Here is a 12,348-nt window from a genome sequence, read left to right on the forward strand (position 1 = left end):
GGGCTTAGAGAGGGCATTTGGTTGGCTAAAATTACTCTTTCTTGAAATGAAGAAAGATACCCAACTTTCTCAACTTAACTCTACATGTTTCCTCTGAGGTCAAGCCTCTTCTCATTAGCAGTTGGTCGTCGCTGTGCCATTTAAGCCACCGATGAGCCAACCAAATTGGAAATCAGCAGATTTCAGAATATTAGGAATGAGGTAAAACTTATAGAGGGAGTAACCTGTCTTGATGAGGTCTTATGGGGGCATTGAAATTTGTCCTGTTTGTATGTATCTCCACTGGGATCTACAATTTCCATGTGGGAATGCCAAAAGATTTATTGTACTAATCTATTCATGACCCTTATGGGAAGCCAGTTTTTCCCTTCCAAGAAACCCTCCCTTCTTCATCTGGAAGCAGCCTCCTGATTTCTCTTTGGAGGATCACCCCTCGCCACTCACAGGTCACGTGGTTGGGATGGGGCTGAACCCATCAGATCTAGAGCTAGGCGTGGGACTTAGTCTGGCCAATTGGGAGGTCCATCCTTGGACCCCAGTGATTGGTTGAGGGATGGGTGCAATACACAAATGGGTTCAGTGAGAATCAGTCCTGGGACTTTAATGGAGCTCTCCACTGTCGTCTTTCCAGCAGTTTTTAAGCTGGCAGAATGTGTGTCTGGGGCGCGTGGTGGAAGCTACACCATGTGGCGAACCTGTATAGGACTGAAGTCAATGAACAGAGAGGAGAAGAGCTGAAAGCTGGAAAGAAGTTGCTGACGTCATTTGAGCCTCTGGATCTAGCCATGCCTGAAATCCATCTTCTAAATTTTAAAGCTACATGAGCCAACAAAGTGGCTCTTTTGCTCAGGCTGGTTTCAATTTGATTTCTGTCACTTATAATCAAAATATTTTGCTTAATACAAATGGCCTTGGGTTTTAAGCTGGAGAAATAAACAAGTGGGATTACTTATGTACCAATGCAGTCCTAATAGAGAAGTCCACTAGAAGGGGTAGGGTTGTTTTCAGATCCACCTCAATGGAAATGACTGATACGCTAGGTACTTTGTAACCACCTATATAAGCCTGTGTTCCTATTCCTTTAAACAGGGTTTTGAGCTGGAAGGTGCATGTTTTTCTGCCTTTGGAATCCCTCTCAGTCAAACTGGGAATGTAATAAGTTTGTTGCCTGGGCCCTCTTTCTTCCTCTTTTAGTACATTCCCCTTTTTCCCTGTTAAAACTTGCTGTGTTCCAATTGTGCAGAGAATTGAATGTCTTTGTCATCTTCAATGTAGCATCTTTCAGCCATTCTTTTCTCTGTATAGACCTCTGAATTTATTCTTGATTGTCTAGTTACCAGAACCTTAAGTAGAATAAACAGAATAATTTATACTAAAGTGTGAATGGCTAACAACTAAATGTTTTAAGTGGGATAACTGGAAAGGGCAGTACTCTGATCCAAAAAATGGGAATTATAGGAACTGTTAGAAGCTATTGGAGGAGATCATGAAGGCAATTCCTTTTGGAAGGAGTGGGGAGAGCTCCAACATGTTTTTTTCATCTGTTTCAGCTACGTGTAAGCTTTGTTGGAGGAGGGTGGGGGCGTTTCCCAAGCCTTTTGTGCTGTAAAAAGTCAGATGGGGGCAAAGGAGCAATGGCAGCCTAACCTGGGCCTCTACGAAATCTCTTCCTGCCCTCCCATCCACTGGGGCTGGGCGTTGACATGCTGCTGACTGGCAGCTGAGAATAGCTTGGCACTGGTCCCAGAGGCCATCCTTCCCCACCAAGGACTCGGAGGACAGAACAGTCCATGCCCTTTAGCAGGAGGTTTTCCACCTAGCACCTGATAAGCTGGAGCTGAGTTTAACGAAAGCCCATCAGATGGGCCATGTTTTCAGGAATAAGACTCCCCTATCGGTCCCAAGTGGGGGGGTGATGGAGACACTGGTGAACTTAATGCATCGCTGGCTGAGACCCAGGCCCTGGCGGCCCATTCCTCTCAAATTCCTCTGTAATCAGCTAAATTAGCCCATTGATAGAACAGCTCATCAAGGGGCAGCTCAGAGGAGGGATTGATGGACGGTCACCTTTTCAAGGAGCTCTGGACCGGGGATAAATGGCCCATTTACTCATGAGGTTGCAATTGAGTGCTCTCCTAGGTCAATAATTCTTCCTTCCTTGCCCTCACTCTTCCTGGTCCCAGGCATAAGGAGGTCTGTGCCACGCCAGGTCTGACTGCTTCCCGAGCCGAAGTGCAAAGCTGTGCTTAACCCACTCACTGCTGACTGAGCATAGACATCCTCAGGGAAGAGAGGTCTTTCCTTTACTACACCCACTGCACAGCCCAACTATGACACGAGGGGACCCTCCCTTACCTGCAGGAGAGAGAGTTGGGAATCCTCAGGTTCCTGGAAGGTCTCCCGTCATTGTTTTGTTTAGACTAGCAAAGCTCTAGCTGGGAATGATTTGAACTTCAACGCAGAATCCAGCGTCCACTTGTCAGAACCAAAGAGACTTACTCATAATGCCAGGAGGCTATGATTCAGAGCTGCCCATGTTCAAGGTCATGTACACAAGCCTCCAAAGCTCACTTTACAGTCAGTGCTGGAGCTGCAATGTGGAGATCACAAATAGACACCTACAGGGTGAATGAGGGAAAGACACAACTGTTCCCACTGGCCCCGTGGTGTGAGTGTCCTGGGCTAACCCATCCAGTGACCAGCACAATGCATGGGTTAAAAATGGCTGCCTTTCCAAACAACTGAGGCAGAAGGGGACGTGACAGGCACTGGAGTGCCATGTGAGGTGGCACCAAGAGTGGCTTTCTTAGGACAAAGATGCAGGCAAAGAGTTTGCATGGAGTTGTTTCATGATATGTGTGAGTGGGAGGAAGAGGATTTTCTGCATTAACATTATTTTAAATTTTAAAAATATATGTCAAACTTAATAAATTATGTATGATAAGTAAACATGTGACTCCTTCATCTACTCCCTAAACTTTTGTAAACTCAAGTATATATGTGTGTATGTACATATACATACACATCCTATCTAATAAAAGAGTAATATGCAAACTAACCATCACTCTGCTACACCCACAAGCCATGCCCACAAGCCCCGCCCACAAGCCAATCAGGAGTGAGTATGCAAATTAACCCAATCAAGATGGCTGCAGCCCGGGAGAGAGCAGGAGGGAGGCTTGGGTTTCCCTGGCGATGGAGGAAGCCAAGCTTTCCACACACCCTGGGCCGCCCAGGCCTCCGCTTAAGGTTACAAAGTTTCAATTATAGAAGATAGATAAATCCCAACAGAAAGGGCTGCCGCCACTGAGTGAGCAGAAGGCTTGGCTCCGCTCCAGGCTACAAAGTTTCAATTGTAGAAGATAAATAAATCCCAGATACCAGGGCCTCCGCTTGGGTCGCTGGGGCGCGTGGCTAGCCTGCAAACCACCACAGGCCCCTCGCCCAGACCACTCCACGCCCCAAGGGAACCCCCACCCTGATCCGGGACACCCTTCAGGGCAAACCAGCTGGCCCCCACAATGCACCAGGCCTCTATCCTATCTAATAAAAGAGTAATATGCAGATTGACCATCACTCCAACACACAAGATGGCTGCCCCCATGTCGTCAAACAAAGATCCTGCCCTCATGTGGACACAAGATGGCCACCACAAGATGGCCAGCAGGGGAGGGCAGTTGGGAGGGACCAGGCCTGTAAGGGAGGGGAGTTGTGGGTGATCAGGCCAGCAGGGGAGGGCAGTTGGGAGGGACCAGGCCTGCAAGGGAGGGCAGTTGGGGGTGATCAGGCTGGCAGAGGAGGGAAGTTGGGGGCAAACAGGCTGGCAGGGGAGCAGTTAGACATCAATCAGGCTGGCAGGGGAGTGGTTAGGGGATGATCAGGCTGGCAGGCAGAAGCAGTTAAAGGGGCAATCAGGAAGGCAGGCAGTTGAGCAGTTGGGTCCCAGATTGGAGAGGGTGCAGGCTGGGCTGAGGGACACCCCCCCTACCCCATGCACGAATTTCATGCACCAGGCCTCTAGTATATATATAAATACATAATTTTTAAATATTATTTTTAGATTTTCCCATTGGGAAAAGTATGGGCTGACCTTATATGTGAGGTCATCTTATATTGGAGTTGTCTTATCTCCAGCTATATATCTAAGGATCCTGGGTATTTTGGAAGGCACAAGGATGATTTCGGGAGAGACCTGGATAATTTTTCTTGTGGACTTAGATTTAAACATATTTTAACTGTCCTATTTTTAATGTGCTTGGAAAGGCAAGCAAGGAAAAAGAAGGCATGTTTGTTTCTGGATAGCATTTCCCAAAGTGAATTCTGTTCTGGGATATGCTTCATAAGAAAAGGGTTCTGTGATCATATAAGTTTGGGCAATGCTCTCCTCAATAGTCTTGGGGAATCAAATATACTTGGCATACCAAAGGCTCTGACAACTCTTGCAATAAGGAGCATACTAAATAAAATTAATTTATCCTAGAAATCCCTAAATTTATTATATCTAGAAACTCTTTTCTTATAAAGCACCTATCATCCGCACATATAGCAGAATGGTATCCCAGAAACAATTCAGGAAACACTGAACTTGGGCTTTTGCAAAAATTTCAAGGAAGATCACAAATATGAAATAATTTGCACTCATCTTTGGTATTATCTAGATTGGGGAGGGCATTTAGGTATTTAATTAGCCATGGTAAGGATCTATCCCCTTTCACTCTGACAGAGTACACAGGTCATTGCTGTGGCCAGGTAGACTTACAATCAAATTCTGGCTTTGTTGCTATGAGCTGTGTGCCCTTGAGCAAGTGTGTTCACCTCTTTGAGCCTCAGCTGCCACTTCTAAAAAGGGGATCTATTAGTATTTACCTTAAAGAATTTCTATGAAAGATGAAATTAGCATCTTTCTTATCTTGTCTTATCATCATCTTTGCCAGGTTTCCTTATGGACTTTTTCTATATAGCAACAACAAGAAGCGCTTTCTGAGTGCTTAAGGTGTGTCAAGCAAGAGAAAATGCTGTCCCTGCTTTCTCTCATTTTACCCTCACACCATATTGTGGATGGGATGGGCACTAGAGCTTCTCCTTATTTTATAGAGGTTCAGAGAGGTTAAGAAAACCAAGGTCACACAGCTAGTAGTTAGTGGAGCTGGGATGTGAACTCTGCCCCACCAGGGCCCATATTCTTAGTCATTATTACATGTGCACACAGGCACACACACATATGCATTCCCCCCCAACAATTTTCTGTCACCATATAGCAGGGGTGGGGAATATCCGGTCTGCGGGCCATATAAAGCCCGAGAAATCATTTGGTGTGGCCCTGACAAGGCATTAGGGGTGAGTTAATGAAATATATGACCAAATATAGCAGGTAATTTTTAAGTTGATAATTTGTATGGCCCACAAATGATGTTATAAATATCCACATGGCCCTTGGCAGAAAAAAGGCTCCCCAGCCCTGCCATATAGGAACATACTCTCTCTAGTAGTCTGGGCTCGCCATACCTCCCTACCAGCATGTCATGGACACCCTTCCTCAACAGGACCCCTGGCACTAGTTCCTTCTTCCTAACAGCGGCACACTTTCCATTATGAGGTTGAACATAATTTATTTGACCAGTTCCCTGCTGATGGGCACTTGTCCATTTGGGACTCTTCCCTGTCCCTCCTCGGCCCCAGAAGGGCTGGCTGCTCCCAGCTCCCTGGCTTTCAGAGGAGAATCAGAGTAGTGTCTCCATCCATCTAAGCTCTGTGGTCTTTAAAAATACATAACCCCAAAAAGAAGGCTCCATTAAACAACCTTATAAAATATGGATGGCTTGCTTACCCTGCCCCCTGGGCAAGTGCATCAGGGTCACCCCCTTGGAATGTCGCATTTTCCTTTGTAGGTGTGTACTTTCTCTTCGGCCAGTGGAGCTTCTGAGGTCTCCCTCTGTGTATTTGCGAGAGGGGTTCACCCTGCCAGGTATGGGGTCTTGAATCCAATTACATTATGAACCTCAAATGGAAAGGACTCAAGTAATTTGCTGAACCATGAAGCATAGATAAACGGGCCTGAATGTGTGTGTGTGTGTGTGTGTGTGTGTATACTAGTATGCTTGTATTAAGTCACTCACAAAGCCAAATGTGTTCAGATAAATGCTCAGTAAAGCAGTGAATTGATCAGACATCTGTAGAGAGCAGGGCAGCTTTGTGGTGAAGGCCATGGACATGAAGCCAGACCATCCTGGTTTGGAGGTCTGGCTCCACCATGTGCAAGCTTCGTAATCTTGGGCAAGTCACTGAATCTCTTTGTGCTTCAGTTTTCTTATCTGGAAAATGATGGAGACAATAAGGATTCCCACCTCGTGGGGTGATTGTGAGGATTAAATGAGCTCGAGTAGATCTTCTAGAATTTTACGGAAAAAGCAGTATTGACTAGCAAGGACAATAAACCATACCCTCACTCCCTCAAATCACTTGTAATTCTACCATTTAGAAAGAGCCACTGTGAACATTTTGGCCTTTAATGTTGCAAACATTTTCCTTTGTAGTTGTATACTTTCTCTAACACACACACACACACACACACACACACACACACACACACACGCACACACGCACACACTGGATACATACTGGATACATGATTTAATTACACAAAACATATCTCATGTACTCCTTTCTAACTTAATTTTTTTCACCTAACAAATTATCAACATGCCCACTGTATTAATTTTCTAGGGCTGCCATAACAAAGTGCGCAGCCTGGGGGCTTAAACAACAGACATTTATTTTCTCACAGTTCTGGAGGCTAGAAGTGCAAAATCAAGGTGTCAGCAGGGTTGGTTTCTTCTGAGGCCTCTCTCCGTGGCTTGTAGATGGCCGTCTTCTCCCTGTGTCTTCAGATGGTTTTCTCTGTGTGTCTATCTTAATTCCTTCTTATAATGACAACAGTTATACTGGATTAGAGCCCACCCTAATTACCTTATGTTAACTTACTAGTAATTGCCTCTTTTAAAGACTGTCTCCATACACTGATCACATGCTGAGGTACTGGGGCTTAGGACTTCAGCATATGAATTTTGGAGGCCACAACCCAGCTCATAATATCCATTATTGAGACATTTTTGCACATGATCAAGAGGCTTTGCTTTTTATAAAAAACTATTTTTATTAATTTCAGAGAGGAAGGGAGAGGGAGAGAGAGATAGAAACATCAATGATGAGAGACAATCATTGATTGGCTGCCTCCTGCACACCCCACACAGTGATCGAGCCTGCAACCTGGGCATGTGCCTTGACTGGGAATCAAACCTTGACCTCTTGGTTCATAGGTTAATGCTCAACCACTGAGACATGCCGGCTAGGTGAGGCTTTGCTATTTTTAATCATTTCCATCTCTGTGATTATACCACCAACCTTCTTCCTCCTAATTATGTGTATCTTCTCCCCCCACCCACCCGTCCCAATTAGATCTTTTAGAGTTTTGTATCTTTGCTTTGGATTTTTGAAATCTAAATTCATGTATTTTTGCTTTTCTCTTTGTTAATAGTTCTTTGAATTTTTCTTTGGTTGTTTGTTTCTAACTTCCTGAGTTGATGCTCAGCTTATTATTTGTACCCTTTTAAATGCAATCATGGTAGCATTAATACTATGACTGCGCTTCTGATTACAGCTTTGGTCACTTCCCATGAGATTTTAAAAATATGCAGTATTCCCATTGTTATTTTCCTTGTGGTAATTGTTGGTTTTGATTTTCAATGTGACTCAAGTTAACACGTTAACTGCCACAATATTTTGAATTTAATTAAAAAAGGTCCGCCACTTTCATCTATCGATGCTTATGGTGTACAAATGGTTAATGGGGTGTATGGCTTTAAATTTATAAGTGGTCAAGGTTTTTAAAAATACTTCAAGTAATTTCAAGTTTTATTATCTTGTGGTCACACAATTCAATTTTGAGCAACTGCTCATCACTGGCCATCTTGAGGTCAGACACTTGTACCTGAGGTAGGCTTGAGAATGCCTCTACTCTTTGGGAAACTAAAAGTCAGAAAGAACACTGACCCAGATGGAGTTGAAAGAGCTTAAATCTGCAGAGGGTTCCTATCCATAGCCCTAACATGGTTTATTGTGATGCCGATTGAGAAGTCAAAGACTAGAAGGTCAACTTTGGAATCTTTTAAAATTTTCTTCCCCATATACATTTTTTTAGGATTTCATTTCTTGTTGAATTAGGTCAACTTGTGTGGTTTAAGCAACTGAAAATTTTTTTTCAATTGACATACAACATTATATTAGTTTCAGGTGCACAACATAATTATTTGGTATTTGTATATATTGCCAGGTAATTACCACAATGCGCCTAGTTAACATCCATCACCATACATAGTTATAGAATTTTTTGTGTGTGATGAGAACTTCTAAGATTTACTCTCTTAGCAACTTTGAAATAGACAATACAGTCTGTGGCCATACCACCCTGAAGGTGCCTGATCTCGTCAAATACACAATGCAGTATTGTTAACTATGGTCACCACGCTGTACTTCACATCCCCAGGACTTATTCATCTTACAACTGGAACTTTGTATATTGTGACCACCTTCACCTCTTTCACAAACCCCTCCTCCGCCTCCCCCCCATCCCCTGGTTCTGGCAACTGCCAATCTGTTCTCTGTCTCTTTCCCCATATACATTTTATTTATTTAATTATTTATTTAAATTTTCACCTGAGCATATTTTTTCCATTGATCTTTAGAGAGAATGGGAGGGAGGGAGGAGGATTGGGGGGAGAGAGAGAGAAAAAAAGAGAGAAAGATCGATGTGAGAGAGACTCATCGACTAGTTGCCTCCTGCAGATCCCTGACTGGGGCTGGGGATCAAACCTGCAACCGAGGTACATGCCCTTGACTGGGAATCGAACCCTCGACCCTTTGATCTGAGGGCTGATGCTCTAACCACTTAGCAACTTACCAGGGATCCCCCTGTACATTTTAAAGCTGGAAGGTACCAGGCAGTATCAGAGGCTAGAATTTTCTCCCTTTAGACAGATGAAGGTCGGAACGATATAGAACATCATGTCCCCTTGCTTCAGGAATGCAGACTCATGCTGCCTCATCCTGAGAGAGTCCCAGGACTGAGTATGTGTCTTGGGGACTTTACTGTACCTTGTGCTGGCTCCCCTGACCCTTGGGAACTGTCGGTCCAGTGGATGGATTACTTGCTACCCATAAAGCTGAGCTTTCTGAGGGGCCTCACTAGTTGGCTGAAACTACCTTCTTCATTTATGGGAAATGCATGCTGTTGAACCGTGGATTTTCATTTGAAGGAAAAAAGCGTTGCCCATTATGGAGTCCACTTAAAAAAATAGAGCAAGGGAGAGAGTTTTATTTCCATATGGATTATGTTAAGAAATACGTGTGTGCATATGTGTGTGAATGTGTACACACACATAAGAAAGAGAAATGGCCCTATTATAGGAGGCCTCATTAAAGAGGCCTGGAAAAGGTTAATCCATTTGCAGACTATACATCTTAATCTCCCCGCACGGCACACTAACCTGGAGAGAGAGATGGAATCTACGGCCAGAGAGACCCTGGCTCCATTCCAAGCCCCGGATCAAGTAGAGCTTGCCTTTTCCCACCGGCTACCCCTCATTAGCACCACATATTAACCTGGAGAAACTGTTCTCCCAGGGGTCGCCAGGAAATGGGAGGACATGGCAGCCAGATAGGAGTGGGGGAGACCCAAGTCACCCCTCGGGCCGCTGCTCATTTGCTGGCAGGTGCATGTGGGGCCCCTGGAAACCGGGAGAGGAAGCCAGGAGCGTGTTAAAGCTGAAGGTAGTGCTGATAGGTTGAACGGCCTTTCACCTGTTGCTGGCTGGTTCCCATCTGCGCTAACGGCTTCCAAGTGGCCTCATTACTGGAGAAACTGGAGGCCTCGGGACAAGAGCCTTAGGCTGGCTGTGCACACAGCCTGGCTCCTCCTCTAGGACGTCCTCAGGTTCCATGCCGAGCGTGGGAACAGGCAGGCGGGAGCTGGCTTCTGACATTCCGGCTTGACCCTCTTCCTAAAGCACAGCCTGTGACTGGTGACTCATCCTTCTGAGCCTCAGTCTCCCCATGCGAAAGGTGTGTGTGTGGGGGTCGGGGGAGGATGGCTGGAAGGTGTTACAGCCATGATCTCATTGATTCCTACCAACAACCCTATGAGGTAGGTACTCCTGTTATCTCCATTTTACAGATGGTGAAACTGAGGCAAGAGGAGTGAAGTAATTTGGTAGGAAGAAAGAAAAGGAAAGAGAGAGCATGAGGGAGGGAGGAGGGGAGAAAGGAGACCAGAGAGGGGAGAGAGAAAGAGCGAGCGAGCGCATGGAGCCTTTCCTTGCCAGTCTTTCCCCTCATGCATGAGACTGGCATATTACTGACCCTGGAATGGGCGACCTGGCACCTGAGTCTTCTAGGATGGGTGTCCATGCTTGCACCTACTTGTCTAGATTAACATGAGTAGACTTCATGTTAATCTACCAATCTCATATATTTGTAAGCCAAGGGTGTGGAAAAACTGGCATTTTCATGCTCTGCTAGTGGGGTGACAAATTGAGAAATGGATTTAGAGGACTGAGCAATATATAAGCAAGCCTTACATAGGTGAGCCCCTTTGACCTAGCAATCACATTTCCAAGAACAGACTCAAAACAAAGCAACACAACAAACTAAAAAGCAGGACAAGGGTACAAAGATGGATCAAGATGTCCATTGCTGTGTTGTTTATAACATTGAAACAGTGGAAACAACCTTAATGTCTTATTAGGAATGGGGTAAATAAATTATAGTATATCCAAACAGTGGAATATTTGGGCGAAACTATTCAGAAAAATGAGTTTTGGTATGTTTATATTGTTAGGGAGAGATGCCTGTCTTATACTGAAGTGGTAAATGTAGGTAACAAAATAACATATGTACTAGACATTTATTTCTCTATAAAAAGCCTTTAAAATACATCACATTGGTAACTACAGATATCTGTGGGAAGTGGGATTGGGGGGACCTTTTCATTTTCTCTAAATTTAAATGTTAACAGTCATCATATGTATTATGGAGAGAGATGACAATGTTCATATTTGAGAGACAGACATGGAGGACACTGGGAATGAACAAAGCCAGCCCCTCCCTTGCTTCCTCTATCAGGTGGGGCTTTCTGGGTGTGATTCCTCGCTTCTCCAGCCCCTTAATCACCTGTATCAGCTGGAGCTGTGAGCCTGCCCAATGCGGGGCTATATGCCTATAAGAAAAGCCGCAGAATTACAGGTGCTTTCTATTGACTATGAACTTGGAGCAAAAGTTAAGGCATGGGTCTAAGTCAGAGGTCAGCAAACTCATTAGTCAACAGAGCCAAATATCAACAGTAACAACGATTGAAATTTCTTTTGAGAGCCACATTTTTTAAACTTAAACTTCTTCTAACGCCACTTCTTCAAAATAGACTCGCCCAGGCAGTGGTATTTTGTGGAAGAGCCACACTCAAGGGGCCAAAGAGCCGCATGTGGCTCGCGAGCTGCAGTTCGCCGACCTCGGGTCTAAGTACTCTCCAGGCAGGAAGGGTCTGGTCCACTCGGTTGGGCTTCTGAGTGGAGACCACTGCTCCCTGGGGAGCCTGGGACAGAATGGGGAAGGAGGAAGGAACTCTACAGGGAGGGAGGGAAACAGGGCGGAGTTCCGTGGGTCTGACTTCCAGGGGTGGAGCATCCTCACGCACTGTTCACAGAGATGCTGAATAGAAACTTCGAGGTAAAGATGAACTGAAGAGGAAATTCTGTGGCAAGGGGTAACAGCTCCTTGTAGCCAAAGCAACGGAGCAAGTCCTGAGCAATAGCTGTGTAGCTCAGCTCTCATCTGATGTGTGGAGTGTGGGAGAGAAGGAAGGGAGGCCAGTGTGGCTGTCGCCCAAGGGTGAGGGGCAGTGTAGGGTAGGATGGGGCCAGACAGTTGGGTAGAAGCAAGGCCATGGTGGGCCATGGTAAGGAACCTGATTTTGTTCTGGGTATGATGGCCCAGCCCAGGAAAGGGCAATGGAGGTGCCTTCTGAACCCCTGGGGATGCTGGGATACCCCTGGCCCCTCTCCCAGCTGGGACTTACCAGACAATCTTCTCCAGTGCAGGAATTCCCACATAAGGCCCAGGATGTGGCCAGGTAAACAGAATGTTATTACTCGGCCCCCTATGATAACAAGAGCCCAGAGCACAGAGAGGGGAGCAGAAGAGAAGCAATAGAGTGACCACAACTTCCTTCACACATTAAGGAAGGGCCAACCTAACAAAGGTGCCAGGTTGGGAAAGGAAGGGACCTTGTTGAGGGCCAGT

The sequence above is a fragment of the Cnephaeus nilssonii genome, assembly GCF_951640355.1.
Source record: "Cnephaeus nilssonii genome assembly, chromosome: 22".
In the NCBI taxonomy this organism is placed as follows: domain Eukaryota; kingdom Metazoa; phylum Chordata; class Mammalia; order Chiroptera; family Vespertilionidae; genus Cnephaeus; species Cnephaeus nilssonii.